General features: G+C 36.8%; 1 pseudogene; it reads right to left on the bottom strand.

Annotated features, from left to right (window-relative positions):
- Positions 1-588: 588 nt before the first annotated feature.
- Positions 589-787, bottom strand: LOC123952334 (annotated as a pseudogene).
- Positions 788-13641: the final 12854 nt, after the last annotated feature.

Here is a 13641-nt window from a genome sequence, read left to right as displayed (position 1 = left end):
GGCTACCTTCTAGTCAGCACTGATTTCATAAGGTAAAACACCTCATTAAATGACCTCATGACTTCATTTATTTTACCTTTTATAATCACCACATTTGGTTTCTTTTGTTTTTTAAATGATTAAATTGCCATCTCCATTAAAACCATAATGTTTCTTTTTTACACAAAACCATAATTATTTGTATAAGAGAGCATTCTCAGAAATTATCATTGCCTGTATCAGGATTGGCCAATCAGTAGGCATTTGTTGAATTGTTTAATAACAGGTAGAGAAGGAAACAAGTAAGTCATAAAAACGGTTCACTTTATCAGGAAAAACTGCCCTCCCATTGTAGAAATGTCATTATCTCCCAAATTTGGACTCATGAATAAACCTTGTTCTCCAATTCAGATATATTAATGCTTCCTCCTCCCTGAGGAATTTGAGGTAAACTTGCTAATGTTCCTTTATGTTGATACAAATTGTTTCTGTCATAGAAGTGAACTCAAAGAAACATTAGTCAACCCATAGCTAAAATTTAAAATAAATCAGAAATCACATTGCTGGTGCCTATCATTCCCAATGAATCACCAACAACACAGAAACATTCCAATTGTGATAGATACACCCGCAGACAACTTGGTTTTAAAAAAAAGCAGGTGACCAGTAAAAGCAAGCTAGACTGCAGAATAGGGAATCATCCTTTCTGGTAGAAGAATAGAGAAAACAATATTCATAATATTTCTATTAGCAATAATCGCGCCTCGGATAAACCTCATTGGCTACGATACTGCCACTGCGCAAAGCTTCATAATATTTCTAAAATAATAATTGCTATCAGATTCAAATGCAGCTCTTGAGTAACTGGTAATAAATATATGTATAATAAAATATATATATTTATATATATGATAAGATATATAAATATATATATATAATAGTAAATAAATAAATAAGACCTATTTTGCTTTTTAAAGATACAGATGTTACTACACTGATAGAGAATCCTTTTTTTTTTTTCTTTTTTTAACCTGGGACTTGAAACTTCTACATTTGATGTGATGCAGCAGAAGTAAGCACAGGGTCATCTCTAGGCCCGGATGGTCACTTTGATATTCACAGAGGTGCTGACAATTGAACTAAGTTTTAGGAAGGAGTAAGACTTAGAGTAAGGTGTAGGTGAGGTCATCCAGACCAAAGAAACCTCATGAGCAAACATACATTTTAAGCAGGGTATTGACTTGATCTGGTTGAGTTATAAATGGTTTGCTTTGACAGCAATGGGAGTACTAAAATGAGTTTGGAAGTTTTCCTTCCATTTCTATTTTTTGGAATAGTTTCAGGAGACTAAGAATTAATTCTTCTTTAAATGCTTGGTAGAATTCCCCTGGGAAGCCGTCTGGCCCTGGGCTCTTGTTTGCTGGGAGATTTTTGATGACTCCTTCAATCTCCTTACTGGTTATGGGTCTGTTCAGGTTTTCCATTTCATCCTGGTTCAGTTGTGGTAGTTTACATGTCTCTAGAAATGCACCCATTTCTTCCAGATTGTCAAATTTGCTGGCGTAGAGTTGCTCATAATATGTTCTTATAATTGTTTGTATTTCTTTGGTGTTGGTTGTGATCTCTCCTCTTTCATTCATGATTTTATTTGGGTCCTTTCACATTTCTTTTTGATAAGTTTGGCCAGACTTATCTTATTAATTCTTTCAAAGAACCAGCTCCTAGTTTCCTTGATTTGTTCTATTGTTTTTTGTTTGTTTGTTTGTTTCTATTTCATTGATTTCTGCTCTGATCTTTATGATTTCTCTTCTCCTGCTGGGTTTAGGGTTTCTTTCTTGTTCTTTCTCCAGCTCCTTTTGGTGGAGGGTTAGGTTGTGTGTTTGAGAACTTTCTTGTTTCTTGAGAAAGGCTTGTATCACTATATATTTTCCTCTTAGGACTGCCTTTGCTGTGTCCCACAGATTTTGAACAGTTGTGTTTTCATTATCATCTGTTTCCATGAGTTTTTTTTCAATTCTTCTTTAATTTCCTGGTTGACCCATTCATTCTTTAGAAGGATGCTGTTTAGTCTCCATGTATTTGGGTTCTTTCCAGTTTTCCTCTTGTGATTGAGTTCTAGCTTCAGAGCATTGTGGTCTGAAAATATGCAGGGAATGATCCCAATCTTTTGGTACCAGTTGAGACCTGATTTGTGACCCAGGATGTGATCTATTCTGGAGTATGTTCCATGTGCACTAGAGAAGAATGTGTATTCTGTTGCTTTGGGTTGGAATGTTTTGAATATATCTGTGATATTCAACTGGTCCAGTGCATCAAGTAAGGCCTTTATTTCCTTGTTGATCTTTTGCTACTATTATTGTATTATTGTTGATGTGTTTCTTTGATTTTGTCATTAATTGGTTTATATAGATGGCTGCTCCCATGTTAGGGGCATAGATATTTAAAATTGTTAGATCTTCTTGTTGGACAGGACCTTTGAGTATGATATAGTTTCCTTCCCCATCTCATTATAGTCTTTGGCTTAAAATCTAATTGATATATATAATAAAATATATATATTTATATATATGATAAGGATTGCTACCCCAGCTTTCTTTTGATGACCATTTAGCATGGTAAATTGTTTTCCACCCTCTGACTTTAAATCTGGAGGTGTCTTTCAGTCTGAAATGAGTTTCTGGGGTGCCTGGGTAGCTCAGTGGATTAAGCCTCTACCTTCAGCTCAGGTCATGATCTCAGGGTACTGGGATTGAGCCCCACATCTGGGCTCTCTGCTCAGTGGGGAGCCTGCTTCCCCCTCTCTCTCTGCCTCCCTCTCTGCCTACTTATGATCTCTCTCTCTGTGCCAAATAAATAAATAAAATCTTTTTTAAAAAATGAGTTTCTTGTAGAAAGCATATTGATGGGTTTGGGTTTTTTATCCATTCTGATACCCAGTGTCTTTTGATTGGGGCATTTAGCCCATTTACATTCAGGGTAACTATTAAGAGATATGAATTTAGTGCCATTGTATTGCCTGTAAGGTGACTATTATTGTGTATTGTCTCTGTTCCTTTCTGGTCTACTACTTTTAGGCTCTCTCTATGCTTAGAGGACCCCTTTCAATATTTCCTGTAGGGCTGGTTTTGTGTTTGCAAATTCTTTTAGTTTTTGTTTGTTTTGGAAGATTTTTCTCTCTCCTTCTCTTTTCAATGATAGCCTAGCTGGATATAGTATTCTTGGCTTGATGTTTTTCTCATTTATGCTCTGAATATATCATGCTAATTCTTTCTAGTCTGCCAGGTCTCTGCGGATATAAGTCTGCTGCCAATCTAATATTATTACCATTGTATGTTACAAACTTCTTATCCTGAGCTGCTTTCAGGATTTTCTCTTTGTCAGTAAGACTTGTAAATTTTACTATTAGATGTCAGGTTGTGGACCTATTCTTATTGATATTAAGGGGGGTTCTCTGTGCCTCCTGGATTTTGATGCTTGTTCCCTTTGCCATATTAAGGAAATTCTCTACAGTAATTTGCTCCATTATACCTTCTGGCCCCTTCTCTCTTCTTCTTCTGGAATCCCAATTATTCTAAAATTGTTTCATCTTATGGTATCACTTATCTCTTGAATTCTCCCCTCATGGTCCAGTAGTTGTCTCTCTTTTTCTCAGCTTCTTTATTCTCCATCATTTGCTCTTCTATATCACTTATTCTCTATTCTGCCTCATTTATCCTAGCAGTAAGAGCCTCCATTTTTTATTGCACCTCATTAATAGCTTTATTTCAACTTGGTTAGATTTTAGTTCTTTTATTTCTCCATAAGGGGCTTTTATTTCTCCAGACAGGGTTTCTCTAATATCTTCCATGCCATTTTTGAGCCCAGATAGCACCTTGAGAATCATCATTCTGAACTCTAAAATGGACATATTACCAATGTCTATATTAATTAGGTCCCTAGCCTTTGGTACTACCTCTTGTTCTTTTTTTGGTGGTGACTTTTTCCGCCTTGTCATTTTATCCAGATAAGAATATATGAATGAGAGAATAAAATACTAAGAAGGTGGTGAAGACCCCAGAAAAATGTACACTAACCAAATCAGAAAAGACCCAAAATCAGGGGGAAAACAAAGGGGGTAAAAAGAATTTTTTAAAAAAATAATCTTTTTTAAAGATTTTAAAGGATCTTACTAAATCCTTTTTTAGAAAATTTTAAAAAATTTCTAAAAAATGATTTGGTAAGATAAGTTGGTTGGGAAAAGAAAGGAAAAGAAAGTGGAGAGAATTTGCTCAGGCTGGAGACTAGAACAAAGCCCCGTGCTAGATTTAGGGTGTTTTTTGATCTATTAGAAGTTTATTCCAAAATTTTTTAGAAGAAAATATTTTTATATATGTATATAAAAAATAAAGTTAGATACAATGAAGGATAAAATATGACTATAATAATGAAGGTTTTAAAAGATTTTTTTAGAAAGGTATTGTTGAGATAAACTAATTAAAAAACATAGAGGAAAGAGGAAAAGTTTAAAAAATTAGAATAGGAAAAAAAATAAAATTAAAAAATTTAACTTTTGCAAGATTAAAGAATCATGGGGAGAAAGCTATGAATTCCATGCTTTGCTTTCCCCTCCTCTGGAATTCCACTGTTCTTGATCAGTGAGCTTGGTCTTGGCTGAATGTTCTTGCTGATCTTCTAGGGGAGGTGACTATTGCAGTCATTCTCAAATGTTTTTGCCCAAGGGGGAATTGCCCTGCCCTTGCCAGGGGCTGGGCTAAGTAATCTGTTCAAATTCACTCTTGGGAGCTTTTGTTCCCTGAATGCTTTTTGCTTTTCGTAGAGCTCTGGAGGATGGGAATGAAAAAGGTGGCTCACCAATCTCCAGCGGGAGGAGCTGAGAGTTCCGGGGCCCCATTCCTTAGTGCACCTTCAGAGAAAAGCACTCAATCACCCCCATCTCCGGTCTCTGGCCATGCTCTGAGCTCACCCGGCCTGTGACTGAGCATTTCTGTCTCTGGTACACAGCCCCATTTGGAGTCTCCAAACCCAGCAGATTCCTGCCACTCTGCTCTTCCAGTGGCTCTCCCCAGATCTGCCACTTGTGGGGTCCCTGCTCAAAGAGCAGTGGCCTGCCTGTGCCACCCATCACAGTTAGGATAATCCCGAATGAAGAGCTCACTCCTCGGCTCTCTCTCTGTAGCCAGCTTCCCCGCTCTAATACCTGTGAAATCTGCTATATTCAGACACCTCTGATCTTTCTGTGGCCCTGTGGGACCTGAGACCACACTGTTCCACGAGGGCTCCATCCCCACTTAGCCTCTGGAGTGATTTCCTTCAGTGGAGCAGACTTTTAAAAGTTCAGATTTTGTGCTCTGTTGCTCCACCGCTTGCCAGGAGTCGACCACTCCCACCGCCGTCTATCTTCCTGTTGCTTCGTGTTCACTTCTCCACCGGTCCTACCTTTCAGAAAGTGTCAGTTTTCTGTTTCTAGAATTGCTGCTCTTCTCCTCTTTAATCTCCTGTTGGATTTGTAGGTGTTTGGAGTGGTTTAATAAGTATCTAACTGAACTCCTGAGACCTGATGTTCTCTCAGTATGCTACTCTTTTGCCATCTTGACTGCTCCCTCCTCTAGTTGTTCAAAACTCTTAAGAATGAGACAGAAATTGGGATAATTTTTGTAACTCAACAAAGTAATGGAACAAAGTTGTTCATAATAGTTACTTATTTTTGATATTTTTGGAATTTTAGTGTTAAGACATTTTTACCTTACATTATACATTCACTATAGCAGTTTGTCTTCTCTTTTCTTTGTATCCTTCCTCTCTCTCTTCTGGTGTCACTGTCATTTCAGGTTGTTACAACTTTCTTTATAGTTTCAAAGGACAAACTTCTGAACTTTTGGCTTTGTTAATTTACTGTTTATTTGCTACATCATTTGTTCTTTACTGAATTATTTCCCTTCTCCATCCTTGTCATTTAATTTGTTCTTCTCTAGCTTTGTAAGATGAACATTTAGATAGATAATTGATCTTTGGCTTTTCCTATTTTCTATCATAACAACGTAAAGCTATGTTTTTCTCTCTAAGCATAGTAAATGCCTTCTGCAAATATTAGTATGTAATATATTCATCATAAGTTATTTAAAATCACTTGTGGGGTGCCTGGGTGGCTCAGTGGGTTAAAGCCTCTGCCTTTGGCTCAGGTCATGATCCCAGGGTCCTGGGATCGAGCCCCACATTGGGCTCTCTGCTCCACGGGGAGCCTGCTTCCTCCTTTCTCTCTGCCTGCCTCTCTGTCTAGTTGTGATTTCTCTCTGTCAAATAAATATTTTTAAAAAATCACTTGTAATTTTCTAAATTGACCCATGAATTCTTCTTTTTTGACCTATGTGTTATTAAAAAGCAAGTTGTTATTGTTATTTTGAAATACTTGGGACTTTCTTAGGTGTCTAATTTTACTGATTCTAATTTGCTTCTGTTTGTGTTGGAGGACATAGTCTGAAAGAGTGCTCTCTTTTGAAATTGAACGACATTTGTTTTCTGGCTCAGCTCAGTGTTTTATTGGTAAACGTTTCATGTGTTCCAGAGAACTTGTATTGTCTAGGTATTGGATGTAGTTTTCTAGGAATACCATTTGGGATGAAGTAATCAATAGTGATATTCAGGTCTTCCATATTTCTATTGATATATCACCTAGTTGGCCTGTCAGTTACTGAGTGGTGTTAAAGATCATGGATTTTCCTGGTAGTTTTGCCAAATTATACTTCAGCTATTTTGCAGTTCCATTATTTCCATTATTTGGAGAATACATAGTTATAAATGTTAAGTTTTTCTGATATATTGAGCCTGTAGTCATTATAGATTGTCACTTCTGCCCTCTGGTAATATTCCATGTCCCAGTATTTGTTCTTGTATTTAGACAATTATTCTAGTCACTCTTGCTTTATTATGATTCAAGATGCATAGTATATAATTTTGCTTCCTTTTAGTTTCAGTGTGTTTGTGCTTTTTGATTTAACATGTGTCTTTAGTAAAACCATGTACTTGAGTTTAGATTTTTCACCTAGCCTAAAAATCTGTCTTCTGAGAATTTAGTCTACTTGTACTGCAGTGATTTAAATACTTAAATTTTTATTTATTTTATGATTTTCATTAATAGGCCCTATTTTTAGAGCATTTTTTAACATTTTATTTATTTATTTATTTATTTATTTATTTATTTATTTGAAAGGGAGCTGGGGAGGGGCAGAGGCAAAGGAAGAGGGAGAGAGAGAATCACAAGCAGACTCCATGTCCTGTGCACAACCTGGTGTGGGGCTGTCTCACAACTCAAAGACCATGACCTGAGTTGAAATCAAGAATCAGATACTTAATAGACTGAGCCACCCAGGCACCCCTAGAGCAGTTTTAATTTCACCATAAAAGAAGCTGCAAGTACAGAGAGTTCCTATATACCCTTCACACCACCATACATGTAGTTTCCCACTACTTGTATCTTGAATTAGTGAGATACAGCTGTTAAAAGGATGGGACAATACAATTACATTATTATTAACCAAAGTTCTTAATTTACTTTCTTCCTATTGTCAATTGTGTTGCTTTTGACAAATATAGAACTACATGTATCCACTGCTACAGTAATATACCTAATACTCTGCCCTAAAAATGCCATTCTCTGCCTTTTTTCCCCTCTGTCCCCTCCTTCAACCCCCTAGCAACTGTTGAGCTTTTTTCCTACCTCCACTGATTTATCTTTTTTTTTTTTTTTTTTTTAAAGATTTTATTTATTTATTATTTCACAGAGAGAGAGATCACAAGTAGGCAGAGAGGCAGGCAGAGAGAGAGAGGAGGAAGCAGGCTCCCCGCGGAGCAGAGAGCCCGATGCGGGGCTCGATCCCAGGACCCTGAGATCCTGACCTGAGCCGAAGGCAGCGGCTTAATCCACTGAGCCTCGTCATACAGTACATAAACTTTTCAGATTGGCTTTTTTTTTTACTTAGCAATATGTATTTAAGTTTTCCCATGTCATTTCATGGTTTGTTAGCTCATTTCTGTTTAGCCCTGAACAATACTTCATTACCCGGATGTGTCACTGTTTATTTACCTGTTGAAGGTCATCTTGGTTGCTTTCGAGTTTGGGCAATTATCAGTGAAGCTGCTATAAACATTCCTGTGGAAGATTTTGTGTGGATATTCATCTTCCACATTTGTTCTGTATGCAAGTTTTCAGTTTATTTAGGTAAATGCCATAAACTACACATGTTGGACTATATGCTAATTTTTGTAAGAAACTGTCAAACTGTCTTTCAAAGTGGTTATAAATTTTGCATTCCATCAACAATCTGAGTTCCTATTGATCTATATCCTCACCAGCATTTGGTGTTGTCAGTGTCTTGGATGTTTGGTGCTCTAAAAAGCTGTGGAGTGGTGCCTCACTGTTTCATTCCTTTGTTTTGAGAGAGCATGCATTTGCGTGTGTTGAGTGGGGTAGGGGCAGAGGGAGAGAGAGAATCTTAAGCAGGCTCCCTGTTGAGTGCAGATTCTGACATGGGGCTTGGTCTCACAACCCTGAGATCATGACCTGATTCAAAATCAAGAGGCAGAGGTTTTCATTTTAAAACAGTAAATAATTACTTTTATCTGCTTTTAACCAACTGAGCCACCCAGTCACCCCTATCTCATCGCTTTAATTAGCAATTCCCTGGCAACTTAAGATGCTGAACATCTTTTCAAGTGCCTACTTGCTATCTGTGTATCTTCTTTTGTGAGGTATCTATTCATATTTTATCCAAGTTTTAATTAGGTTATTTTCTTAATATTTTAGGAATTCTTTATATATATCAGATACCATTCTTTCATCATATGTGTTTGCACATATTTTCTATTAATCTGTGCCTTTTTATTTGCATAACAGTCTTTTTTAAAAAGATTTTATCATATTTATTTGACAGAGAGAGAGAGTGAGAGAGGGAACACAAGCAGGTGGAGTGGGAGTGGGAGACAGAGGGAGAACCTGACCTCCTGCTGAGCAGGAAGCCTGATGTGGGACTTGATCCCATTCTTGACCTGAGCCAGAGGCAGATACTTAATGAGTGAGCCACCCATGTACCCCTATGGGACAGTGTCTTTCACAGAGAATACATTTTTAATTTTAGTGAATTCCAACATACTAATTTTTTCATGGATCAGTCATTTCAGGTTGTAACAAAAAATTATCACCAAACTCAAGATCATCTAGATTTTTTTCTGGTGGTTTTTTTTTTTTTTTCCCCCTGAGTGTTATAGTTTAGTGTTATATATTTTGGTCTATGATCCATTTTGAGCTAATTTTTCTGGAAGGCATAAGATCTGTGTCTAGATTCATTTTTTGCATGTGGATGTCCAGTTTCAACACTATTTGTGTTAAAGAGACTTCTCTTCATTGTCTTGCTTCTTTGTCAAGAGTCATTTGAATATATTTGTGTGAATCTATTTCTGGGCTCCCTCTTATGTTGATCCATTTGTTCTTTCACAAACACCACACTGTCTTGGTTACTGTAGCTTTACATTAAGTCTCAAGTTGGGGAACATCAGTCTTCCAGTTGTGTCCTTCCCCTTCCCCATTGTGTACGATTCTGGGTCTTTATCTCTTCCTACAAATTTAAGAATCAGTTTGTCAATGACCTTAAAAACTTATGGGAATTAGGGTTATGTTGAGTTTGTATTTCAAGTTGGGAAGAACTGACATCTTGACAGTGTTGAGTCTTCTCAAATATGAAACTGGAACATGTTCAGATTTCTTTAGTTCTTTGATTTTATTCATGAGTTTCACATTCTTCCTCATGTAGATTTTCTACATGTCTTTTTTTACATTTATATGTGTTTCACTTGGGATATGTTAATGTAAGTGATATTGTGTTTTTAATTTCAAATTCTACTTGTTTATTGTTATTGTTTATTGTTATTGTTAGTAGTCCTTTTTAATATCCTTTAGAAAGGATATTTTCTACCATTCTGTCCTTGATTCATACATGTTTTCTTCTTTCTAGTTTGTTGTTAAGCCCATCTACTGGATTTTTGAAAATATATTAAAATTCTCAAATTTATAAGTCCCATGTTTTTTTTGTTTTGTTTTGTTTTTTCCCATTTTATTTATTTTTTCAGCATAACAGTATTCATTCTTTTTGCACAACACCCAGTGCTCCATGCAAAACGTGCCCTCCCCATTACCCACCACCTGTTCCCCCAACCTCCCACCCCTGACCCTTCAAAACCCTCAGGTTGTTTTTCAGAGTCCATAGTCTCTTATGGTTCCCCTCCCCTTCCAAATTTTTTTTTTTTTAATAAACATATAATGTATTTTTATCCCCAGGGGTACAGGTCAGTGAATCGCCAGGTTTACACACTTCACAGCACTCACGATAGCACTTACCCTCCCCAATGTCCATAGCCCCCTCCCCCTCTCCCAATCCCACCTTCCCCCAGCAACCCCCAGTTTGTTTTGTGAGATTGAGTCATTTATGGTTTGTCTCCCTCCCAATCCCATCTTGTTTCATTTATTCTTCTCCTATCCCCCTACCCCCCCCATGTTGCTTCTCCATGTCCTCATATCAGGGAGATCATATGATAGTTGTCTTTCTCCGATTGACTTATTTCACTAAGCATGATACGCTCTAGTTCCATCCACGTCGTCGCAAGAAAGTCCCATGTTTTTAATTTTTATTTTTTGAGATTATGTGTATGCATTTCTTTACATATTTTAATGTGTTTATAACAGTTTATTTAAATTCTTTTTCTAGTCGGTACAACATCTTGATTACTTTCAAGTACTGATTTTTTTCTTTAGTATGAATCATTTTCCTGTTTTTTGACATATTCTTTTGCTTATTTTTAGTTTGAAAATTTTTAAAGATTTATTTATTTTAGAGAGAGCACAAGTGGGAGGGGCAGACGGAGAGGGAGAGAAAATCTCAAGTAGACTCTATGCTGAGCCCAGAGCCATATGCTTAGATCTTATGACCTTGAAATCATGACCTGAGCTGAAACCAAGAGTCGAGTACAACTGACTGTGCCACCCAAATGCCCCTTAATTTCAGATTTGGATCATTAGATTGTGCAGTGCATATTATACATTTTGAACAATGTATTTAGAAGGTCAGAGTCTGTCATGTCTCTGAGGAGTGATTTTCTTCTAGCATACAGTTAATTTGAATGGACTCAAACTCCAGACTGGATTTCCCTTCAAATAACGGTAACTGAAATCTCTACTGAGATTTTTTTAGTTTGTAAAAGCTTTTTCTTTGTCAGACCCCACCATCTCCCCCTGCCCCTACCATCCCCTGGCCCTTCCCTGTGGTTGTATAATTTAGTGGTCAGCAAAGGATTTATAAGTTTTACATGCAGGTTTTGGCATTTACCTCATTTGATTTCCTTCTCCCCATGTTCTTCATTTAACTCTAGATTTGCACTCTGCTCCAAACTTTGTGCTCTGACATACCAAGTCAGGAAAGCTGTAGCTTTCTACCTTCCTAAGAAGCACATAGATTCGAGACTGTAACTGAACAAAGACTCACAAATTTGTTACTTTGACAAGTGTGGTTACTTCTTTCCATTATAGACTCTTCTTTAGTATTAGTTTACCTTTGCTTACTTTTCATTGCCTTTAAGTGGACTTCTCTGAGATTTTTCTCTTGTAACATTAACCTAAATTGCACTACATTGATAATGAAGGAGTTCAGGACATGTGATCCCAACACATGTCCCTTGGGTATATAGATAATTTTCAGTTGAAGTCACTCTCTGAATTCCCCTCACCTGCATAAAGAGAGATCCTCCAAGGATCTCAATCATGATAAATCCCCTCCCTGGGTGTTTCATCACCCAGAGAAGGCTGACTATTGTCACAGAAAGAAAATGAGAAGTTGATACCAGTTTGGCACAAACTATCCTATCTCCCATCCATTCTTCTAAGGGCCCTTTCATCATTGCTCAAAATCATTGGCTCTCCCCTGAGATGCCTTCACCCCTCTGCCCATTCCTTTATTAAGATGGTGGATAAGCGTTTATAATACCCTGCCTTTGGGGTATTCACTCTTTCCCTGTGATGTTCTTGTGCATGGAGTTAAAAACCCATCAGTTTGTATCCTATTTTCTGGTTAATCTGTTTCAGTTTATTTCATAGGCTAAGCTATCAAATGTAGGATTGTCAGAGGGAAAGTCTTTGCTCCCCTACAACAGAATTGAAGAGTTCTGAGTTAGGAATCACCCACAATAGTGAAAATCATTGTAATCTTTTATGCTTTCATAGCCTAGGCATATGGGGTGAAAAATTTAATGCAGTTTTACATTTTGACATTTTATTAGTACATGGGAGTATGCAAATCTTGCCAAAACAACACCTTAAGTTTTGGTCCTTGCTGTCTAGAAAAGCACTGCTAAGTTGTTACTTGTATCTTTTATTTTTTATCTAACCTTCATTTCAGAAAGACAGTTTTTGCTAGGTTTTGGGATGATACTGCTTTTATCATGTGACTATATGGCTCTTATTTCATTGCTTTGTAGGTTTTATGATGGCTGCATACTTTTATTTACAGAACAAGAAGCAGGTGTTTAGGCAGGACTTTTCTGATGGATTGAAAAACAAACAAAACCCTCCTACAATTAAAAAATAAAATAGCAGATGATCTAAGTGTACTAAAGGGAAAAAATATTTGGGGTAACTCTGCCAGTTGCTTTGAATGTTAATCGTACAGCTACTCTGTGTCCTTACAGTTGCACTCCTAATTATGTATACTAGAACACCGAAAAAGTAAGTCCATTGAAAGTCTTCGACATAATGTTTATAGCATGTTGATGCAGAGTAGCCCAGAAGTGGAAATAACACATATGGCCATCGATGGGAAAATGGATAAACAAACTGCAGTATAATCATAAAACTAAATACCACTTAGTCATAAAAAAGAATGAGCTACTGATGCATGCAACCACATGGATAAATATCAAAAACAATTATATTCAGTTGAAGAAGTTTTACACACCAAAAAATATGTGTAAGAAATTGCAGAATGGGTAAAACTAAACTATGGTGATAGAAATGATTTTTCTTGATGTTTGGTGGTGGATGAATTTGTTGTTTGAGTGTTGATTGACAAGAGATACATGAAAATACTCTGGAGTCATGGGAAAATGATCTGAACCTTGATACTCAAGTGGGGTATAGAATCTGATAGATTTTCAAACCCTAACTCTGAAGTAATTTAAGATCTGAGCATGTTACTGTAGGTAAATTGTTCCTTAATAAAATAAATAAATAAGCAAAAACACTTGAACAGAAACTTCATAAAAAGGACTCATCGTTATTAGTTATCAGGGAAAAAATTACATTAATAGATATGACCTCATAACAAATGGCTATAATTAAAAAGACTGCATCAAATGTTGGCTACAATATGAAAAAGAAAATGGTAAAATGTTATTGAAAAGTAATTGGTGATTTTATATAAGGTTTAACATAACCCTACTCTACTACCCAGTAATTTATTAGTAGTTACTGACTCAACCTGAATTGTCTGTGTTCCAGGAAACAGATGATAAGAGGGATGAAGGTGTAGGTAGTAAGCTCAGACACCCAAGGAAGCTGAACATTGAATGCTCCTGAAAGTAGGGCAGTGATATGGAGGGGGGCCAAAAGAAGGCATCTAGAGCATG

The sequence above is a fragment of the Meles meles genome, chromosome 10, assembly GCF_922984935.1.
Source record: "Meles meles chromosome 10, mMelMel3.1 paternal haplotype, whole genome shotgun sequence".
Classification (NCBI taxonomy): domain Eukaryota; kingdom Metazoa; phylum Chordata; class Mammalia; order Carnivora; family Mustelidae; genus Meles; species Meles meles.
This window is presented reverse-complemented; position numbering and strand designations above follow the sequence as displayed.